Consider the following 21675-nt stretch of genomic DNA (forward strand, 5'->3'; position numbering starts at 1 on the left):
TGCTCCCTGTCTCTGAACCAAGTTATGAGAACCAAGCAGCTGGATTGTCGAAAGGTCACCTTTGCCAACTTTCAGCATACAAGGACACTATCCCGAAGATGCACAGAATTGTAAACCCACTAATTAGCATCTACATATCTCAGCACTGGAGAAAGAAAGTTCACCAAGAGTTCTCTGTTTCTGCAAGCCTCCCCCCCCTACTGGGGAGGTGGGGTGGAGGTGAGAGAGGCGTGGACTGAGAGGAGAAGTTAGATTTACATTATTTTATGTACCAATAGGGAATTACATAACCAGAATTCGGGGATGTACTTTTTGGAACAAAGGAAGAATTTCTCTGTATAAAAAAACACGTGCATTCTAGGTAAAGTCAGAGAGATTCACTTACTTATGCTACGGGGATCTGCTAGCCCCCTGCTAAGCATATGGGTGCAAGTTCTTCTCTCCATTGCATATTCTGAACTGACAATATATTTTTCTGATATGTCTCTGCTGCTGTAATACTGTAAGTTTTATACTAACAATAAACGAATATTGTCTGTTTTGGAAGATACAATGCGGGGTTTAAGGAAGGATTGGACAATTTCCTGCTGAAAAAGGGGATAGAGAGGTATAGATAGAGGATTACTACACAGGTCCTGGACCTGTTGGGCCGCCGCGTGAGCGGGCTGCTGGGCACGATGGCCCCCAGGTCTGACCCAGCGGAGGCATTGCTTATGTTCTTATGTTATGGGGTCCTTTTATTAAGGTGCGCTAACTGACGTGGTGTGCACCAAAGATTCTAAGGCACCCCTAGAATATAAAGGATGCCTTAGCATTTAGCGCACACTAAATCAGTTAGCGTTCCTGAATAAAAGGATTCCTGAGTATATGCAGACGTTTATGCCTACTTCTGAGCTGTTGTAAATGTCTGCAGTTTGCCTATGTCTTCATAAAATAGGTGCCTGCTTGCTGTTGCCACGTTCTGAAATTACCCTTGCAATCTGCATAGATGTTTCTGGAGGCATAGTCTAGGCCAGGGTGTGGGCAACTCCGGTCCTCGAGGGCCGGAATCCAGTCGGGTTTTCAGGATTTCCCCAATGAATATGCACTGAAAGCAGTGCATGCAAATAGATCTCATGCATCAATGCATATTCATTGGGGGAAATCCTGAAAACCTGAGTGGATGCCGCCCCTCAAGGACCGGAGTTGCCCACCCCTGGTTTAAGCAGAGCTGGGCTAGAGTCCTGGCGTATCTTCATATTTTATAAAATACATTTGTATGGACACACAGGAACTTATTTTATAATAGGATGCCTACATGAAAAGTCTAAAAATGTGCCCATTTTAGGCACCTATATTGCTTTTATAAGCGAATTTATAAAGTGGGATCTTGAATCCAGCCCCAGTGCCATGCACACATGTACTCCTGCTCCAAGATAGGTCTAAACCAGGGGGGTCTCAAAGTCTGCAATCCAGTTGGGTTTTCAGGATTTCCCCAATGAATATGCATGAGATCTTTGTGTATGCACTGCTTTCAATGCATATTCATTGGGGAAATCCTGAAAATCCGACTGGATTGCGGCGGAGGGACGTGGAGATCCTGGTCTAAACGATGTGTGTATACTCTAAGGCAGCAGTTCTCACAAACATCCGTGAGGTGTTTCACATAGCCAGCACAAACAGAAGAGGCTCAGAGAGGAGAGCAGAAGAGAAAACACAGCCTGACTATAGGAGACATGGTTACACTAACCATACTACTTATCATTTCTATAATGCTGCCAGGTGTATGCAGTGCTGTACATTAAACATGTAAGAGATAATCCCTGATCGCTAGAGCTTACAAAATAATCAAAATAGACAAATGGGACAAATAGGGGCTAGGAAATGTCTCACAAAGGGAATGATTAAACAGGCATTGGTAAGAGTTAGGAATTAACAGCAGCCTCAAAAGAGTGGGATTTTAGCCTAGATTTGAACACTGCCAGAGACAGAACTTGACTTACTGACTTAGGCAGTCGGTTCCAGGCATATGGTGCAGCAAAATAGAAGGGATGGAGTCTAGAGTTGGCAGTAGAAGAGAAGGGTACAGATAAGAGACACCCAATGAACGGAGCTCCCAGGAGGAGTATGGGGAGAGAGAAGAGAGGAGAGATACTGAGGGACTGCAGAGTGAATGCACTTGTAAGTCAATAAAAGGAGTTTAAACTGTATGCGGAAATGGATAGGGAGGTAATGAAGTGACTTGAGGAGACAGACACTGGCAGAATATAAGTCATGCAGCAGAATTTTGACTAGATTGAAGGGGAGAGAGATGGTTTAGTGGAAGATCTGTGAGAAGCAAGTAGCAGTAATCTAGGTGACAGCTGATAAGAGTGTGGATAAGGGTTTTGGTAGCGTGCTCAGAAAGGAAAGGAACTATGACGTCGAACTCCTGCCTTGGGCTTCCAGCAGCAAACCATGCTTAGCAGGCTTTCATATCTAGTGCACAGAGTTAACGGAAGTGGAAGCCTTCTAAGTGTAGTTCACTGCTTAAACTCCCCAGGAAGGAATGCAGCTGAGTTTCCTGCTGCCACTATAGGTGTTGTATGTGTGTGGGGGGGGAGGGGGGGATTAGAGTTAGACCATAAGTATGGAATAGAATGGAAAAGGGAACAGGGAGTTGCTAGACCATAAGGTTGGAAGGGAAGGGAGAACAGACAGGGAGTTGCTAGACCAGAGGAGGGTTGCGAGAGCAGAAAGGGAGCTGCTGAGCTGCTGGACTATATGGGGGAAGTGGGCCGGCGTGGTGGTGGTGGGGGGGGGGGGGTTAAGGACAAGGAAATGCTGGACCATAAAGGTGGAGAGAAAGGGAAGAGGGAACAAGGAGTTGCTTGACCATAAGGGAGGGGAGTGGGGACAGGGAGATGATGGTCCATAAGAGAGAAGGGGGGAGAGAGGGAACTGCTGGAGCAGAAGGATAGAGGGGAAGGGAGAGGGAGACAGGGAGCTGCGAGAGTGTAGGAGAAGAGGAAAAGGGAGAGCAGAGAGGGAGAGTGACTGGACCATAGTGGCAGGGAAGGAGGGAAATGCTGGACTATACGGTGATGGGGGATGAGGGGACAAAGAAATACTAGACCATAGGGCAGGGGTAGGCAATTTCGGTCCTCAAGAGCCGGAGCCAGGTCAGGTTTTCAGGATATCCACAATAAATATGCATGAGATGGATTTGCATCTCAAGGAGGCAGTGCATGCAAATCCATCTCATACATATTCATTGTGGATATCCTGAAAACCTGACCTGGCTCCGGCTCTCGAGGATCGGAATTGCCTACCCCTGCCATAGGGGAAGGGAGATACTGAACCAAGGGGGGGAGGAAGACAGGAAATGCTGGGCTACATGTATAGGAGGAGAGGGGGAAAGAAGGGGTATGCTGGGCATGATTGAACTATGTTGTAGAGACCACCATGGGGGTTGTCAAGTGGATAAGTCAGAGGAGGATTATGACTGCAGAGGGTAGATGTAATGGGGAATGAGTGAAAGAGAAGGAAATAGGAGGCTAGAAGAGTGAAGCAGGAGAAATGGGAGAACTAGGGGGTAAGAGAAAGAGAAGAAATGTTGATAGGTGAAATATAGATGGAAGACTGTGTGACAGTGACCCTGGGCTGCACAGTGGGGATCCTTTATTCAGTCCCCTGGAGGTCCCTGTTACTGCCTTTAAGCAGAGATTATGCCTGGAAGTGTCCCAGAGCAGAAAACTACAACTTCCAGAATTTCCTAGGTTTAGTCCTGCCCCTTTAAGAGGCAGTATTTAGAACCCATGGTAAAAGGTGGATGGTTCTTTTAAGATTCTGCCTGAGTTAGCAGAGGGGTGGGGCAGAGTAATGCAAGGCCTTTTATGTCTGATAGCTTGCCAAGTAGAGTGGGAGCCGAAGGGAAGGAGAAGCAGGGAGATAGAAGAGCCTGAGAGAGCAGAAGGAGAAACAGAATGGAGAGCAAAGCAGAGTGCCCAGCAGGTCAGAGTATTTGTGAATTTAAAACTAAATGCAGTTGCTGTATTGTGAAGGTGCTGAGGCACGAAGGAAAGTTGGGGTTTTTTTTTCTTGTTTTCATGGAATACCTTACCAGGAAAGAAAGGAAGAATAGTGAACAGAAAGCTTTGAATAATGAAACTCCTGAATGCTTAAGAAAAGCTGTGAAGTTTGTGTGTGCTATTTTTTTTTCCTGCACAGATTGAACGGGAGGAAACCCATCCCCCACCTAGATGGGGTTGTGCTTGTCCCGTTCAGACTGCTAAGATTTCTTAGCTAATCACCAGGTGGAAACTCTGCTCCTATGTGCAATTGTATATCTTAGCACTGTAAGAAATAAAGTGCTGTTTTTTTTCATGTTTTATTTTCTCTATGAAAGTTAAGCAAGCCATGCTGAGGGCTTGTATCCTTGGACTTAAGTTGCTAATGAAGAATAATTGAATGAAGACCATGTTTATTTTTCCTGAAAGTAGAAAAGTTCTGAATTAAAATGCTTAGGCTAATTTTGGAGATTTCAAAGCATTTTTCTTGTTTCTATCAGGCAAGGACTGTGTTTTTTTGCTAAAACCTGGAAAGAGTGAATTGTATGGAAGTATTCTTGAGAAGAAACTGGTTGTTTTTTTTTCTTTCTTGAATAAAGTGTATTTTTGCCATCTGACATGAATTGTGCTTGAAACTGAGAAGTTTAATTAAAGATTGCCTTGTTTTTGTGAACCACGTTTGTTTTGTGGATCTTTATTGGAACACAATTGGGTGCAATAGTGTCAGAGCACACCAGTGGGTGTGGGAGGCACTGGAATCTCAGGGTCACAAACTTTCACTCCTTGTGGCAGGGGCCCCGGGTGAGTCGCTCTGGCTCATCCCAAGCATCACTGCCACAACTGAAGGGTAGAGTGACCAGATTACCCATTTCAGAAAAGAGATTTTTTGGCCAGTCCTGGATTTCTGCCAACCTCATTCTGGTGCATTATGGGACCTGCAACACTGATTTCAATGGCTAGAATCATGGATTACAAATACTAAACTGCTTTGGATGTAATTTAAAGGCCAGGCCAAAAGGTCTCCCTTCTCGAATGGGTAACCTGGTCACCTACTGAAGGGAGAGGGTTAGATTTATGTAGGCAGACAAGACAAAGGAACTATATCGGAGACAGATGAAGTGAAGGAATGGGAAAGGGAAAATGGAGAAAACCCACTAGAAAGACAGCAGGAGAGAGAAATTGGGACAGCAAAATTAGAAGAGTGTTTTATTTTGCATTTATAAAGTGGAATATGTTAGCTTTAGGAAATGTGCATCATAGATGTCTTTGTATGTTGTTTAAAAATATATTTCTGGTTTTATTTCTCCCATGTTGTGGTACATGCCTAGTCTGACTTAGGGTTCCATTTCAATTTTTATCTTCATATTTCTATTTCTAATTTGTGATCCCTTGTTATGTATTTGGTGAGAGCTTGACTGTGTTTTGCGTTATTCTGTTTACATGTAGTTTCTGTGTAGAACTCTGTAGTAGTCCCATTTTTTTTCTGTTTTATCAGTAGTAAGTGTATTGGTGTTCTAGGACCCTCTAATATTTATAGAGCTGCCTATTCTTAGGTAGGATTCTACAACTTCTATTTGTGCTGCCAGACATACGCAACGCTGTACATGAAACTTGTATTAATGCTACTGTTGCATGGTAGGTTTGCTATATGTATGATGAATTAGAATTTTTCTCAGGATTTGCCTTTTTTCACAATGTGCTTTCTGGTGGAGAGATTTATGCTGCTATTAATCAGATCAGTAAATTGCTGAATCAAAATAGCACATGCAAGTGCCCTTAATACTTGATATGCAAATATGGAATCGCTTGCTATTAACAGTGAATGTCATTATACATCCCAGAGGTACACTCCAATAACTTGCAGTGATTACATAAAATCAGTGTCCATAAATTTATAAACGGTGCCCAATAACCTTCTTCTCTCAACAGTCCTGTTTGCCTGAATAGGATTAATGGTTTTCAGCTGACTACCTCGTATGACTTGACGAGGTGCCCTGTTTCAAATCTTCCTCAGGAGCCTTTACTGCAAATTTACATTGTCTTAGATTTGGGCAGACAATCGCTGCATGTTTTGTGAAAGGCCTTTGCTGCCATAAAACAGGCTTGCGGAAAAATCTTCAGAAATTACTTCTGTAGAGCACACACAGGTGTGAGAATCCATGCAGTTGTTACTTAGCGTTTTGAGAATCACTTTTATAAAAGGCACGTCAACCTTTTATAAAAGGGGAACTTGTTATGTCAGTTCACCCCAAGTTCAGTTTCTTTATTGCTGAAACAATTCAGCTTACAAAACAAGTAAGCAACAAAAACAGTCGGCAACAAACGGCAAAACCTGGGGATCAGAACACATCAAGCCAAGTTATATTGCACGGTGGTGTCTGCAGGCTAAGATGACCTACTGGGTGGGGGCTGTAGCATTTACTCCCTGGTGGAATACAAAACATAACTGTAAGGCAGGGGTGTCAAAGTCCCTCCTCGAGGGCCGTAATCCAGTCGGGTTTTCAGGATTTCCCCAATGAATATGCATTGAAAGCATAGCATGCACATAGATCTCATGCATATTCATTGGGGAAATCCTGAAAACCCGACTGGATTCCGGCCCTCGAGGACCGACTTTGACACCTGTGCTGTAAGGAGATTAACCAGCGTCAAAAAGAGTGGTGAGTGGAATGCAGGTGAGAGAGCTTGCTGGCTGCCACCCACTCCTAAGTCAACTGTATAGTGTTCTACCAAAATGTATTATTACCCTCAGAATTCTTCCAGTTGCTGAAAAGGTTCTACAGAGCTGAGGCGAGGAGAATGTCTAGTAGCCAGCCCTCCTGAGATAACAATTTATATAGATGCCTAACTATGAAATTATTCCCCCCCCCCATGAAAGTACTATTACTACTACTATTAATTATTTCTATAGTGCTACCAGATGTACACAGCGCTATACAGAGTCGCAAAGAATACAGTCCCTGCTCGAGGGAGGTTGAGTAGATGGTATATTGATAATGTCGAAGTTCCCACCTTGAAAACAGCCTGTCGATCTCAAACTACCTAAAACAACTACACTGGCTACCCGTCTCTCATCTTGAATAAAATTCAAAGCATCATGCATTATGCACCACTTACTCAATGGAAGCTCCACCACACCATTAATTCACCTATTCTCCTTGCTATGGTCCACTTCACCCAGAAATTTCGACAGGATACAATTGAACCTTCCCACAACAAAAACCCTCAAGTATAAATGTGCATTCCACTCAATGGTCACATTCTCTGGTGTGAAAGCATGGAACAGCCTCAGATCTGAATCTAATTACTCCATGTTTTGCAAGAAACTATAGAACAGGGGTGTCCAACCTTTTGGCTTCGCTGGGCCGCATTGGCCGAAAAAAATTGTTTCTGGGGCCGCACAAACATGCAAACACTGCAGCAAGACAGAGGAAGGAGCCGGCAAGACAGTAAACGCCCACACAAAATACTTCACTGGGCCGCAGATTGGACACCCCTGCTATAGAACTTTCTTTTTGATTCCATAAATTCTACTCCGAACTAATCTCCCAACTTCATCAGCACTGAACAAGACTAAACGCAATAGACTCCCAGGGAAATAGACCCAAGGAACCGCAGTTCATCCTTTTGCCACCATGAATCCAAGTATACAGATTACCACTAGTTAATGACTGTTACAGACACTATCTACCTCATGGCATCTTTCATCGAACCATATTAGCTCTCTTGCTGTATGTAATCCTCCCCTAAGTGTTCATTTAATGTACTTCCTGCAACTCTTATGAGCTGTACCAAATTGCCTCATTAAATAGATGGTACAACAATCTCTACCTCAAAGAATCCCAATAGTCTTGTAATGTCTCTAGTTTCCTTGTACTTCAATCGTATCTCTAGGTATTTTTACTCGGTACTAATCTGGTCTCCACAAACTGTACTGTAAGCCACCTTGAAACCTTTGTAGGCATAGCGCAACTCATAAATCCCAGATTAGATCAGATAATAGGGGGTAACATGGTATGATTGCTTAAATTCAAAGATGAGGCATACAGCTTAATGTTGAATCATTCTAAGTCTGTTATGCTTCTGAGGGCATGAGAGATATACAATGTCCCCGCAAGTTTTGTCCCTGTCCCATTCCTGTAAGCTCTGCCTTAACTACACAAGCCTCAAACACTTATGATATTAAAGTGTTTGAGGTTTGTGCAGATGAGCATGGAGCTTGCAGGAATGGGGCAGGGACAGGAAAAGAACTTGTGGGGATGGGGAAAAAAATTTGTTCTTGTGTCATTCTCTAGTCTAGGATGCTAAGGGTGGGAGAGTGTGGTGCAGTGGTCAAAGCTACAGCCTCAGTATCCTGAGGTTGTGGGTTCAAACCCACACTGTTCCTTATGAGCCTGGGCAAGCCACTTAATCCCCCATTGCCCCAGGTACATTAGATAGATTGAGCCCACCAGGACAGACATGGAAAAATGCTGGATAAATTAATGTAATAAGCTCCCTGGGCAGAATGGTATAGAAGTTCCCAACCCTGTCCTGGAGGACCACCAGCCAGTCAGATTTACAGGATAGCCCTAATGAATATGCATGGAGCAGATTTGTAGGCCTGTCACCTCCATTATATTCAAACCTCTCTCATGCATAATCATTAGGGTTTTCACGAAAACCCGACTGGCTGGTGGTCCTCCAGGACAGGGTTGGGAACCACTGGTATAGAAAACTGAATAAATAAAATATGCACACTTAGATAGACTCTTAAGATCAGCTTCTCAGCTCTGCAGAAAACTGACAGTCCTGCACGCCAGTATCAGGCAGGAAGGTACCTGTGCACACACAGTATAAGAACACAAGCAATGCCTCTGCTGGGTCAGACCTGAGGTCCATCGTGCCCAGCAGTCTGCTCATGCGGCGGCCCTACAGGTCCAGGACCTGTGCAGTAATCCTCTATCTATACCCCTCAATCCCCTTTTCCAGCAGGAAATTGTCTAATCCTTTCTTGAACCCCAGTATCGTACTCTGCCCTATTACGTCGAGCAGCACTCTGACTTAATGGGGCTGGACAGTGGAGTGGGCAGACTTGATGGGCTATAGCCCTTTTCTGCCGTCATCTTTCTATGTTTCTATGTTTACGACCTCTGGAAGCGCATTCCAGGTGTCCACCACACGTTGGGTAAAGAAGAACTTCCTAGCATTCGTTTTGAATCTGTCCCCTTTCAACTTTTCTGAATGCCCTTTTGTCTTTTATTATTTGAAAGTTTTAAGAATCTGTTCCTCTCTACTCTCTCTATGCCCTTCATGATCTTGTAAGTCTCTGTCATATCCCCTAAGTCTCCTCTTCTCCAGGGAAAAGAGACCCAGTTTCTCCAATCTCTCAGCGTATGGAAGCTTTTCCATCCCCTTTATCAAACGTGTCGCTCTCCTCTGAACCCTCTTGAGTAACGCCATGTCCTTCTTAAGGTATGGCGACCAATATTGGATGCAGTACTCCAGATGCGGGCGCACCATCGCCTGATACAATGGCAGGATAACTTCTTTCATTCTGGTTGTAATACCCTTCTTGATTATGCCTAGCATTCTGTTTGCCTTCTTAGCGGCCGCTGCGCACTGTACCATCGGCTTCATTGTCATGTCCACCATTACCCCCAGTCCCTTTCTTTGGTAAGAACATAAGAAATGCCCTCATCGAATCAGACCTTTGGTCCATCCAGTCCGTTGACCCGCACACGCGAAGGCCAATCTAGGTGTTCCTTGATGGAGACCTAGGTGTTCCCTTATGATGACCATATTTAGCCGTATCCCTCAATGTGATTTGCAAGGAGGTGTGCATCCAACTTGCACTTGAATCCCATAATGGAGGTTTCCATCACAACCTCCTCCGGGAGAGCATTCCAAACATCCACCACTCGCTGTGTGAAACAGAACTTCCTGACATTCGTCCTGGGCCTGTCGCCCCTCAATTTCAGCCCGTGCCCTCTTGTCAGAGTCTCATTTGACAACGTGAATAACGATGCTTCCTGTTCTATTTTGTCGAGTCCTTTTAGTATTTTGAAAGTCTCTATCATATCCCCTCGCAGTCTTCTCTTCTCAAGGGTGAACAAGCTCAGTTTTCCGAGGCATTCTTTGTAGCTCAAATTTCCCATACCTTTTACTAGCTTCGTGGCTCGCCTCCAGCTGGGTTATATCCTTCTTTAGGTGAGGAGACCAGTGTTGGACACAGTACTTCAGGTGTGGTCTGACCATTGCTCTGTAAAGCTGCATTATGACATCCTCCAATCTACTCAAGATACCCTTCTTTATCATGCCCAACATCCTGTTGGCTTTCTTTGCTGCCTCTGCACATTGTGCCGATGGCTTCAGGGTCCTGTCTATCAGTACCCCCAGTTTTCTGCAGAGCTGAGAAGCTGATCTTAGAGTCTATCTAAGTGTGCATATTTTATTTATTCAGTTTTCTATACCAGTGGTTCCCAACCCTGTACTTGGGCAGTCTTTGAGTTTTAAAGTGGCAGTACACTTTTTAGACTCTCCATGCTAAGTTCTGTGAATGATGTCACCCACAAGTGAGAATATCTTGCCAGATTGATTTTTGGAAAGAAAAAGTTCAATCGTGTGTCACCTTTTGAAGTATTTACACTGGCTTCCTTTTTGATTGCGAGTTCAGTTTAAATGTACTTGCTTAGTTTTTAAAAATCTTACATGGACTCTTTGCTCCCTTGATCTCTGTGTCTTTAAACACCTGATGCCTGACGCCTCAGGCAGTAGAACAATTCATATGTATAAGCTCTCTTTTCCTTCTAAAGGAACAAAGTGTGCTAGCAAAATTTCCCATTCCTTTCCATATCTACTAACTGATATGGAATGAATTACCTCTTCCGATAAGATCTTGTTTATCTTTCCAGATTTTTCATAAAACCTTAAACTGCATTGTTCCATAGTTTTTTAGGCAATGGTATCAATGAGTGTTAACGGTTGTGGTTTTTTTGTTTTTTGTTTTTTTGTAATCTAAACTGTGTAAACCGAACTGAGCCCTTACTTCTAAGAGATGATTCGGTATATTCAGTAAGTCTAAGATTTAGATTAGATTAGGATAATGTAAGGTTCCACAGGGTCCTTCAAATTTAGGTGGCTGCACATATGCCAGCTCTGTGGCTGGTATAACTGTGGGTCCTAAGTGTTAGGCACGCTGATAGTAGGTTACTCTATTATTCTATAGTGGAACCTGGTGTTTAGATTCTGTTACAGAATAGGCTCCTATTGCTAACACTCGGAGTGCCTAAGTGAAGGTACCCTGTTATAGAATTTCTTCCTTAGAGATTCAGAGCATGTTTAAATGAGGCATGATGTGATAGAAGCATGGACAAACATTTGTAGCTTTTTGACCTTTGTACAGATTCACTCCAGCAGTTTCACATATCTGAAAAAGAATAATGAGCCTCGTTGCAGAGGACACGTTCTGTGCCATGGAGTGGGATCAGCCCAAATGTTCTCATTATACACATGCTGGCAACCAATTTGCTATTATTCTATCCAGGTCCTGAAAAGACACTTTCTCAACCTCACATATAGGATATTCACCTGACTCTCAAGCTTAGCTGGCCTCAGATTTATTTACATGTCTTTCTGCATCTTTATGACCTAATATCTAAATTAACATCTAATTCAAACAATGTTGAATTTTTATCATAGATGTTATTTCTTTAAATAGTGATGGTGTTATAAGAGAAATATGGTAGTTGGAGAAGTCAATGATGATACATGGGAGAGGGTTTCCCAATTTTCAGAAAGGGTTAATATAATAACACAGTAGATGACAGCAGATAAAGACATGCATGGTCCTTCAGTCTGCCTAAGTATATAAACTCATAGTACAGTATATGTGATAACATATTCATACTTGATCTTGATCTGTCCTTGCCATTTTCAGGGTACAGACTGCCTGGCACTGGACATACTCCCCAACTACTGGAGTTGTCATCAAAGCCCACTCCAGTTCAACAAGAACTATCTAGCTATAATTAGGACACAGATCATAGATGTCTGCCCTCCAATATCTTTACTTCCCAACTACTGGATTTGCTGACTAAGCAAGGCTTGGTTTTGTTACTCAGATGTAGGTGTGTTCAGGGGCAGGCTCTAGGTAGAATCAGGTTTACTACTACTATTAATTACAAAGATAAAATCAAAATACATTTAATGCCTTTTAATAGAAGTAACTGTAAGTAATTGAACATATCACTTTTTCACATAGTCCCTTTGCAAGATGATACATATGTTGTATCGCTCAACTAATTTTGCAGAAAAGATGTTTTTTGGCTGCTTCCGAAGCCAGGTGAGCACCACTTCCTTTATCATGCTTTATCTTTTGCTTTCCAGGTCACAGTGATGCACCCATGTCTTGTCATCTGTGGCAATTCTCTCTAGAATACTCTGATCTTCTTCATATCATCTCAGGAACTAGGTTGCAGGATTTTCTGTATCCCAAGTCATCGTGCATTATGGCTAATGCCAATCCATAGCTGATCATTAAAATTTGCAACCAGTTGAGACACCGTTATCCGTCGGTCTTCTCTAATCAAGGCATCTGCCCTGTCAAAGTGCTCTTGTGTGCACGATGTTGATGGGCAACCAGAACAATCTTCATTGGTTACACCTGTTCTTCCAGTTTTAAACCTTGTTACCAATTCGTAAACCTTTCATTGGTTCATGATGCTATGTCCATACTAAGTCAATATCCGACACTGAATTTCTTCAGGTTTCACTCCCTCTGCCCAAAGAAAACGGACTACTGCACATTGTTCTTTGATGGTGCAATCTTGCAATGGTGCATCCATGTTTCTGACCTCATAGGCCAAGTGTTGCAATGTGCATGGATGAACTATCCAAAAGGCAATGTACGAGTACATATTGTGATAAGCAGACTATGCCTGCTAGGAGTGTCCCTAGTACAGGTCCCAGTGCAAATCCAGATACTGCCCATAATCTGTCATATTCCCCATTTTCTGCCTCTCAGACCGAATTTCCTTCTAGGGCCTGTAGAGGGAGTAAGAGAGCAGGAGTTGTAGGTTCCCATCCCCCTCTGGATCACAAGGTGAATCACCGGAAATCCTTTCCACCTGAGGGTTGGGGGCGGGGCTGCAAGCTGCTCTCCCTGAAGACTAGGCTCCTAGAAAATCAGAACAGAGAGGAACAGCAGCAGGGAAGGTCACAATGCTCAGGGCTGAGAGCTCCTGATAGCAGTCAAGCTCCAGAGGACATGGAGTTTACAGAGGCTGGAGGAGAATCACCTTCCAGTCTGAGTGAGGAACCATTGGCCATGGAGATGGAAACGAGTCCTGAAGCCAGTGTTGGGCTGATGCCTGAGAAGACTCCTATGGAGGTTTGCCTCATAAAAGCAAGTATTTGAATGTTGCTGAAGTTGATGGCAAGTTTGTTTTTGATTAACTTTTTCTCAGACTGAATAATTCTAACTCAGGTTAAAGAGTGGATTTTCACTATGCTGAATTAAGCAAGGACTTTTATTTTGAAGTTTGTTTTCCATTTTTGAAAGCTTAATTGTGCTTTCCCTTTTGAACCAAGTGTACTATGGTATGCTAAGACAGTGGGGTTAGCCCCGTGTTACGTGGTGGTATAACGGGCCTAATTTCTGGCGATTCAAGACCACACGGTGCACACTGTCTTTCCAGCCTTCAGTCGCTGAAGAAGCCAGTATTTTTACACTGTCTTGTAGTTTGGTTTTGGTGGAAAAGTTTTTCCTTTCTTTTGGTAATGAACTCCACCTGGACTATGAGTTAAATAAGAACTTACCTCTGAGGAAGAGAGTTTTGTTTAATTTTGAATTTTTTTTTTTGGTTTCTCAACCAGAGACTGTTTATTGAACTTTGTGCGTACCTGGTATAGGAAGCCCGTTGGCTTTGCTATTTCAATCCTGACAAGCAAGTTACTGTTTTCTTCTGTTTGAACAATTAAAATATAATTCTTTATTTGACACTGAACTTATTGTTTTGGAGGCTGTCCCTTTCACTAAGTACTGAAAGAACTTATCCTTGTGAGGCACGCAGCGACTCACAAGAGTTTAATTGTGGCCAGTATTCCCAGGCCCTCTGCCTGGAGCGTGCCAGCTACAATATGTTGCATTTTGCTAGCTCTGTTCTGTTCTGTTTATGTTTATTAAAACTCTTTCTTTACTGCTTAAACTACAAATAAGAACAAAGCAGTTTGCAATAATTCAGTACAGCAATAAAAGAACTCCATTAAAAACAGGGAAGATTAGTTCAAACACGCCAATTAACAATTGCATTTAACTTTTGATTCACCCTCATATTTCTAGAGCTGCTATCAGACATACACAGCACTGTACAGAGTCACGAAGGAGACAGTCCCTGCTTGAATGAACTCATAGTCAGACAGACAAACAAAATATCAGGGTAGGGGTTATAGTTAGAGGGGATGGTTAAACTGCTGGCTAAGATGGTGAGCAGATGGCAGTGGGGAGTAGGGTTATGAGTTGAAAGCTATCTGAAAAGGTAGGTTTTCAGCCTACTTTTGAACAAGGGAAGGGGTGTGACACACGGAGTTGGGTAGTGTATTCTAGGCATATGGGGCAGCGAAATGAAAGAAACAAGTATGGAACTGGCAAATAAAGCAACTTAGCAACGGGGAGGAGTATGCAATGAAGTTATTAAGTAGTACATGTAAAGCAAATCAGAGAAAATATTTTTTCACTCTATGCATTATTAATCCTGTATAATAAAACCCTAAGCGCGCATGTGCACTTAAAAGTCTGTGATCCCTGCCGCCATAATTCGTGCCTCCGTGGCTGTGTTCCATTCGCAGCACGTGCGATTGTTTGCGACGCATGGTGCATGGCACACGTGGCACTTTCAAAAGCGGTTTGTCTTCTGCGGGTGCTGCAAGACGTCGGGCTGTCAAAAGAGGTGTTTAGTTGCGGCGGTTTTAACGATGGTTTGTCTCCTGCGGGTGCTGCAAGATGTCAGGTTGTGAGAAAAGGTGTTTAGTTTTTGATAAGCTGGTAAGAATTACACGATGTGCTACTGCTCCACAGGGAAGTTGAGGGGGAAAGGGGGCTGTTTTGGGGGGCAGACAGCACTCTTGGTTTGCTCTGGGGTGGGAAACAGAAGGGGGGCCATGGATAGACAGGCAGGCATGGCACAACAGAGAGAGACAGGCAGGTTAGGGGGGAGGGGTGTGCTGGGGCAGACAGCAATCTTGGTTTGCTCTGGGGGGCGGGGGAAACAGAAAGGGGCCACAGAGAGACGGGCAGGCATGGTGCAACAGAGAGACACAGGCAGGCAGGGGGCGAAGGAGAGAGACAGAAAGAAAGAAAGACAGACAGCGGCCAAGGAGAGAAAGAAAGAATGGCTAACAGACAGGAGGCCAGAGAGACAGCCAGCGGCCAAAGAGAGACAAAGAAAAAAAAAAGACAGACAGCGGCCAAGGAGAGAGAAAGAAAGACACAGACACATCTATTCTAGCACCCGTTAATGTAACGGGCTTAAAGACTAGTCTCTGATATTTCTTGATGGAAGATGTGATAAAAGCCAGTAGAATAACTGGAGGTTCGGACACGTTCTGGAGGAAAGTTCATAAGCTATTAATAAGCTAGACTTGGGGAAATCTACTGCTTATTCCTGGGGACAAGCAGCATGAAATCTATAAAACCAGCAAAAAAGGAGTGATGGACTTGAAATGAAGACCAGAGGAGAAACAAAGGATTAAATCTCAACTTTATTGACATCTCCAAAAGGTAGGGTTACCATATGGCTCCAGAAAAAGGAGGACGAATTGAGACATCCAGGTTTTACTTCCACTGAAAGCAATGGAAATAAAACCTGGAAGTCTCAATCCATCCTCCTTTTTCCTGGAGCCATATGGTAACCCTTCCAAAAGGCAACCACATTGGCTGAGACTGAAAGAGACTAAACAGAAGTAGCACGCAGAAGAAGTTTTTCACAGAAAGGGTGGTGGATGGCTGGTACAGCCTTCCAAAGGAAGTGCTAAAGCCAATGCCGATTTTTTTTGTTTTGTATCTGATTCAAAGTTTTGAAACTTGTCCAACAAGGTGTTTATGACATCCTGCCAAATTATGTGGCAAAATGCCTAACACTGTATACTTTGCCAAGGACACTGAGGTCACAGAATTATTGGTTGTTTGACACTTCAAAGGGGAATATGTGACAATATGTACAGACCAAAAAGTCATGTTTCTCTATTGCTGGACCATTTTATGTGGAATGCATTGTTTGGTACCTTGAGGTTTTGTAGAAATCTATTGCAATTTAGAAAATTGCTTAAGACTCATTTGTCAAGCTTTTTAAAGCTAATATTCTGCTTCTTGAGTTAATATTTTACTTTCTGAATATCATCTTTTTTTGTAGGTTATTAGATTTATGCATCTTGATTGAAGTAATGTAAATGAGCAGTTAAGATGTAATTTACAGGTTGAGGTGGTATAATCTTATGTATGGAATCTTTATGTTGTGCAAATCCTGAAATGTGTATGTAATACCGTGAGCCGCCTTGGATAAAGATATTAAAAATGTTGTTTTAAATAAATAAATGAAAAGTGATAACAGAATTGAAGAAAGCACGATACACACAGATAGCTCTTAGAAGCAAGGTTATGCAGATAAAACCAGAGGCTGGGTCGGCTCTGAGGTTCTGTTGCAGGAATGGGCAAACTGGATGGGTCTTGTCGTCGTTATCTGTGATTATTTTCTCCGTTTGTTTTTCGATTACTTAAAAAAAAAAACTGTGCCATTCTGATTACATTTATAGGGACTGTTACATTGTTTTACCAGTAACCCATGCTATTTTAGTACTGTCCAATTTTATGCAATGGGACCTAGTTACTAATCACCCAGTGTTGATAACTTACTCCCCTCTCAGTTATTTATTTCATTATTTACATACCTCAAGGGGATCCTAAGGAGTTCCCACTGAAAAGTGATCAGGTGCTCTAAGGGCCTGTTTTACAAAGCCTCGCGGCAACAGCCCTGAAGCCCTTTAAATCTCTATGGACCTCGGGGCCGTTACCGCACTGCGGCTGCTAGCGCGACTTTGTAAAACGGGCCCTAAGTGCTTTGTTCCAATCTTTCCCAGTAGGCTGGCAATCTTAACTATGGTACCTGGGGGCAATGGAAGATTAAGGGCTCCTTTTACTAAGGTGTGCTAGCGTTTTTAGCGCACGCAGGATATTACCGCGCGCTACGCGGCTAGAACTAACACCAGCTCAATGCTGGCGTTGAGGTCTAGCATGCGTGGCAATTCAGCGCGCGCTATTCCGCGCATTAGAGCCCTAACGCAGCTTTGTAAAAGGAGCCCTAAGTGACTTGCCCAGGGTCATAAGGAGTGGGGCTAGGATTGAACCTGTAACCTCGGGGTGCTAAGGCAGCAACTCTAACCAGCAGACCACTCCTCCATGACGGATACGTACAAAGTACTCGTGTTTGAATCAAACCCAAGTGCATGTAAAAGAAAGGTAAGATATGTTAGTTGGCAAAAAAAAAACCCCAGTTACCTTAGATGTTAACTGGATTTCTTACCTTTTTTCTGTGACAGTGTGTCTGTTCCCATGACTACAGCTGTCAGAAATTACTGGCTATTTTACAGTCATTAATAGGAGCAAAAGAACAGATGCATAATTATGCTATTTTTATTCAACTCAATTGAATCGCAACTGCCATTCGAAAATCTTGTCAAAGATTTTTTTTATTTTATTTTTTTTTTACTCTTTGCTTACCATTTTCCATGCAACAGATGAATCTTTTTTTCTTAAAGGGTAAGATAATTGATTTACACTGGGTTTTACTAAGCAGCGCAAGAGTATTTTACCGCAGGCCAGCGAGGTAAATGCACTGACGCTCATAGGAATTCAATGAGCATCGGAGCATTTACCTCACCGGTCCTTGGTAAAATGCTCTTATGCTGCTTAGTAAAAGGAGCCCTTAGTCTGTGAAACACATGTACGAAGGATGTCATTAAACTGCAGGGAAGGCAAAAATCAAATGTTCCTGTTTAATTGTAAAAATGAGAGGCAAAGAAATATTGTAGTTTAATTATTAACAAAACAAATTAGGTTTAAAAAAAATTAAGTTTGTTACCTGACTGTAGTAGTATATAATTCTTAACTGCCATCACAGTGGATTAGAAATTCTAACAAGGATGTGTATTATGAGTTGAATTCACTCATTGGTTGTTCAGTTTGCCTTGGAAGCTCAAAATTTACTCCTGGTAGAATTTATAAAATTCTTCATGCAATGTTTCCAAATTCTGCAAAGTTTATTTGTAATGTTTTGGGGTAGAATTTCCCCATCCTAAGTCCTAAAATTCCTTCCTGCCTTTTTCTTTCAAAGGCTCCAGCTCCTTAGTTCCCTCTCTCACTCTAACTGCAGTTCTGTCTCCTTCTTCTAAATATCACACCTCTTATTTGCACCCTGAATCCCTTCCCTAGTCCCCATGGCCTTTCATCTCTCTCTCTCCCTGTCTCCACTAGTGCTGCCCAAGTCAGGGAAAAATATTTGATTCGATTCTGTCTACTGAATCGATTTTTCGATTCGCTTTTCCTGCCCAAATCAGGCGTTTTTGGGTTTGTTTTTTTTCCCAAAATTCCTGGCAGGTTTATTTTGTAGTCTCTTCACCCATCCCATCCCCCTTTGTCTTCTCCAATCCCATAACTGTGCTGTGGTATAAACAAAAATGACTTTTCCTCTCTCTGTTACATCCTAGCTCACACTTGCTAACACCAGCTCTGTCAGGATACACATTTCAAATCTGACCTATTGTAATCACAAAATAGAAAATAAAATTATTTTTTTCAACCTTTTTTGTTTTCTGGTCAATTTATTATTCAAATCATGTTGGTCCCAGGCTCTGGTTTCTATCGTCTGTTAACTCGCTCACCTATTTGATGTTTTCTTCTTTCTCCATGCTCACCATCCATCTTCCATCTCTGTAACTTCCCTTCCACTGCCATATCCAACATATCTTTCCTGCTGTCTACTATCTCTATTGTTTTCTATCTCTCTCTCTCTCCGTGCCCTGGGTCAAACCTCCCTATTCCCCTCCATGCAGTGCTTCTCCCTTCCTTCCCTCCATTATCATATGCAACATTTCTTTCTCTCTCCCCATGTACCATCTCTCCCTGCCCTCCACCCTATGTCCAGCATTTCTCCCTCTTTCTTCTCCATTCGTTTCCCTCTTCTGTACCATATGCAGGATTTCTCCCTCTTACCTTTTTTTTTTCCTCTTACTGTACTCCATCCCATTACCAACAATTCTTCCTCTCTCTCTCTCTCCCCCCCCATGCGCAGCAACTTTCCATCCATCCCTCCCAGCAGGTCTGACAAACTGTTGGGCGTCCTAAAGCAGCAGCACCACCAGTGATGATTGGTGGGCAGAGGTAGTGCTCTCAATAGGCTATTTGTGACCTGTCCGCCAGGGTTTCCCTCTGCTGCATCATCAGTGACGTGGCAGAGAGAAGGCACCAGCAGAGCAGACCACAAGTAGCCTGCTCAGACTGCTGCATCTGTCCACCAGTTAACGCCGCTGTTGCTGCTGCTTTAGGAGGCCCTGGAGGTATGTCAGCCCTTACTGGGGGAAGGGTTGCTCACTGAATCAGTGAGTCCGATTCATGGAGAAAACAAATCGATTCAAATTGATTCACCAAAGTGATGTAGTATCAGACTTTTAATAAGTCAGATAAATATAGAGGACAGTCACCATATCATATTTTAAGTCTGCTCTATGAGGGGCATTCAATAATTTAGCAAGCATGTTGAAACAAGTCTGTGCATGTTGTGACATGTCTTGAATTTACTCATACACAGTTGTGGCTCAGTACAAGTCTTAACATTCTAAGAGACAGGATGTTGGGAGAGTCCTTGTGAATCAAATAAGAAACTTCTAGATTTGGAGCACTATTTAGAGAGAGAATTTCTCACAAGACAAGGGAAAAAGCCAAGTGAGATCCTAAAATCTAACATTTTGGAGCAAGCAGTTTCAGTGCAGTAGAGTCCATTGAAGATGACTTGCACTGAATGGCCTGTGGAAGCACCTTCCACAGAAATATGCAAGAAAGATTTTTTTATTTTTTTAATCTTTATTAATTTTCAAAACTAATACAAAGTGCCAGGAATTATACAGACATTAATAATCAATGTAAACACTTAAATTCCAACAATAACAATACAGGAGAAAAATATCCCTCCCCTTCCATCCAACAATTTAATCAAGAAATAAACCAAAAAGATATCCCCTCCCCCTGTCCTGGATATGTATAAAAATAAACAAAAATAAAATAAGACAATTATGTTGAAGTAACAAAAGAGGTCAACGGGCTCCAAACCAAATTAAAAAAAATTGCTATGCCCCAACATATCCGCATTCATCTTTTCATATTTGTAACCTAAACATAAACTGGCCCACCAAAAAGGAAAGTTGAGGCGGTCACAATTTTACCAGTTTACTTTCATCGTCTCTTCCAGCGTTTTATGAATCCAAATACCTAAATATTTTATACCCTCTTCCTTCCAAAGAAAGGGGAATGAATCAAATAAGCCTTTTGGGCAATGTACATTTAGCGGAAGAACCTCTAATTTACTCCAATTTATTTTATACCCTGAAAATTTCCCAAATCTATCAATCAAATCTAATAAATGTGGAATTTTTTTTTTTTAAAGTTCAAAGATTTTATTGATTTTAATATACAATAAGTACAAAAAAAAAAAGAAATGTTAACGAAGCAAGATACAGATACGTTGTACGTATAATACAAATTAAGGTTTCATACAATATTATCTATGTAATACAACAATCATGTTCTCCTATGTGAAGATTTGGAGTCCTTGCAATACCGGTTGATGGCATTCAGTTATTGAGTCATGAACTGTGCTCCACAACAGATATTCCCCTATGTTATGGCTCATGTTTAGACCTGGTGCCGGATTATAATCTAGCTGTCTCTATTTACCTTGGATGTTCTAGTGGCTGTGGCTGTGCATTTTGTTGACATTTCTCTCTTATATAAAAGCTTAGATGAGATTGTTGTATTATATAGATAATATTGTATAAATATGGAATTTTATTTATTTTTTTATTATAAATCTTTGAGACTTTTTTTTTTTTAATAAAAACAATACGCAAACACAATATTTCCAATCTAGGAATATACAAATTACTAATGCAGATTCTTCATCTATTAAGGTGGGAGATTAATATAAACAAATAAAAACCTTGGGGGGGGGGAACAAAACTAAGAAAAAGAGCACTATATATTATTGCTGACATTTACACATACAGAAGGCACTCGTCCAGAATTATATTGACAACGGCAGAAATCAAAAAAATTGCCACGCTTCTGGAAGGCAACCAATTGGTTCCTGTGGAGAACTGTCAGTTGACTGAGGTAGTAGGCCTGCCAAATACCCTATATAATCTGAGGCATAGATGGAATATTAGCAGAAGACCACACCTTTGCCACCTCCATTTAGCTACCCCTATACATACACATAACACCTTAAAAGAATTCTTATCCATTCCTGAAGGTTTATACTGCAAAAGAAATAATTTAGCTTCACATGGTACCACAATTTGTAACATATCAGAAAATAACTGAGCACACTTACTCCAATAAACA

At 42.1% G+C, this 21675-nt stretch overlaps 1 protein-coding gene across 3 annotated transcripts in view; it reads left to right on the top strand.

The window, feature by feature from the left end:
• Positions 1 to 21675, top strand: part of NCALD (neurocalcin delta) — a 173596-nt gene that overhangs the window by 72049 nt on the left and 79872 nt on the right. Inside the window, exon 1 of one of the 3 annotated variants that reach the window (XM_033935260.1) lies at positions 3806 to 3972. The exons of the other annotated variants lie outside the window; for them this stretch is intronic. The gene's annotated coding sequence lies outside the window, so the exon portion shown is untranslated. Of the gene's footprint in view, positions 1 to 3805; positions 3973 to 21675 lie in introns of those variants that run through there. 3 annotated transcript variants of the gene reach the window in all.

The sequence above is a fragment of the Geotrypetes seraphini genome, chromosome 2 (genome assembly GCF_902459505.1).
Source record: "Geotrypetes seraphini chromosome 2, aGeoSer1.1, whole genome shotgun sequence".
Lineage (NCBI taxonomy): Eukaryota > Metazoa > Chordata > Amphibia > Gymnophiona > Dermophiidae > Geotrypetes > Geotrypetes seraphini.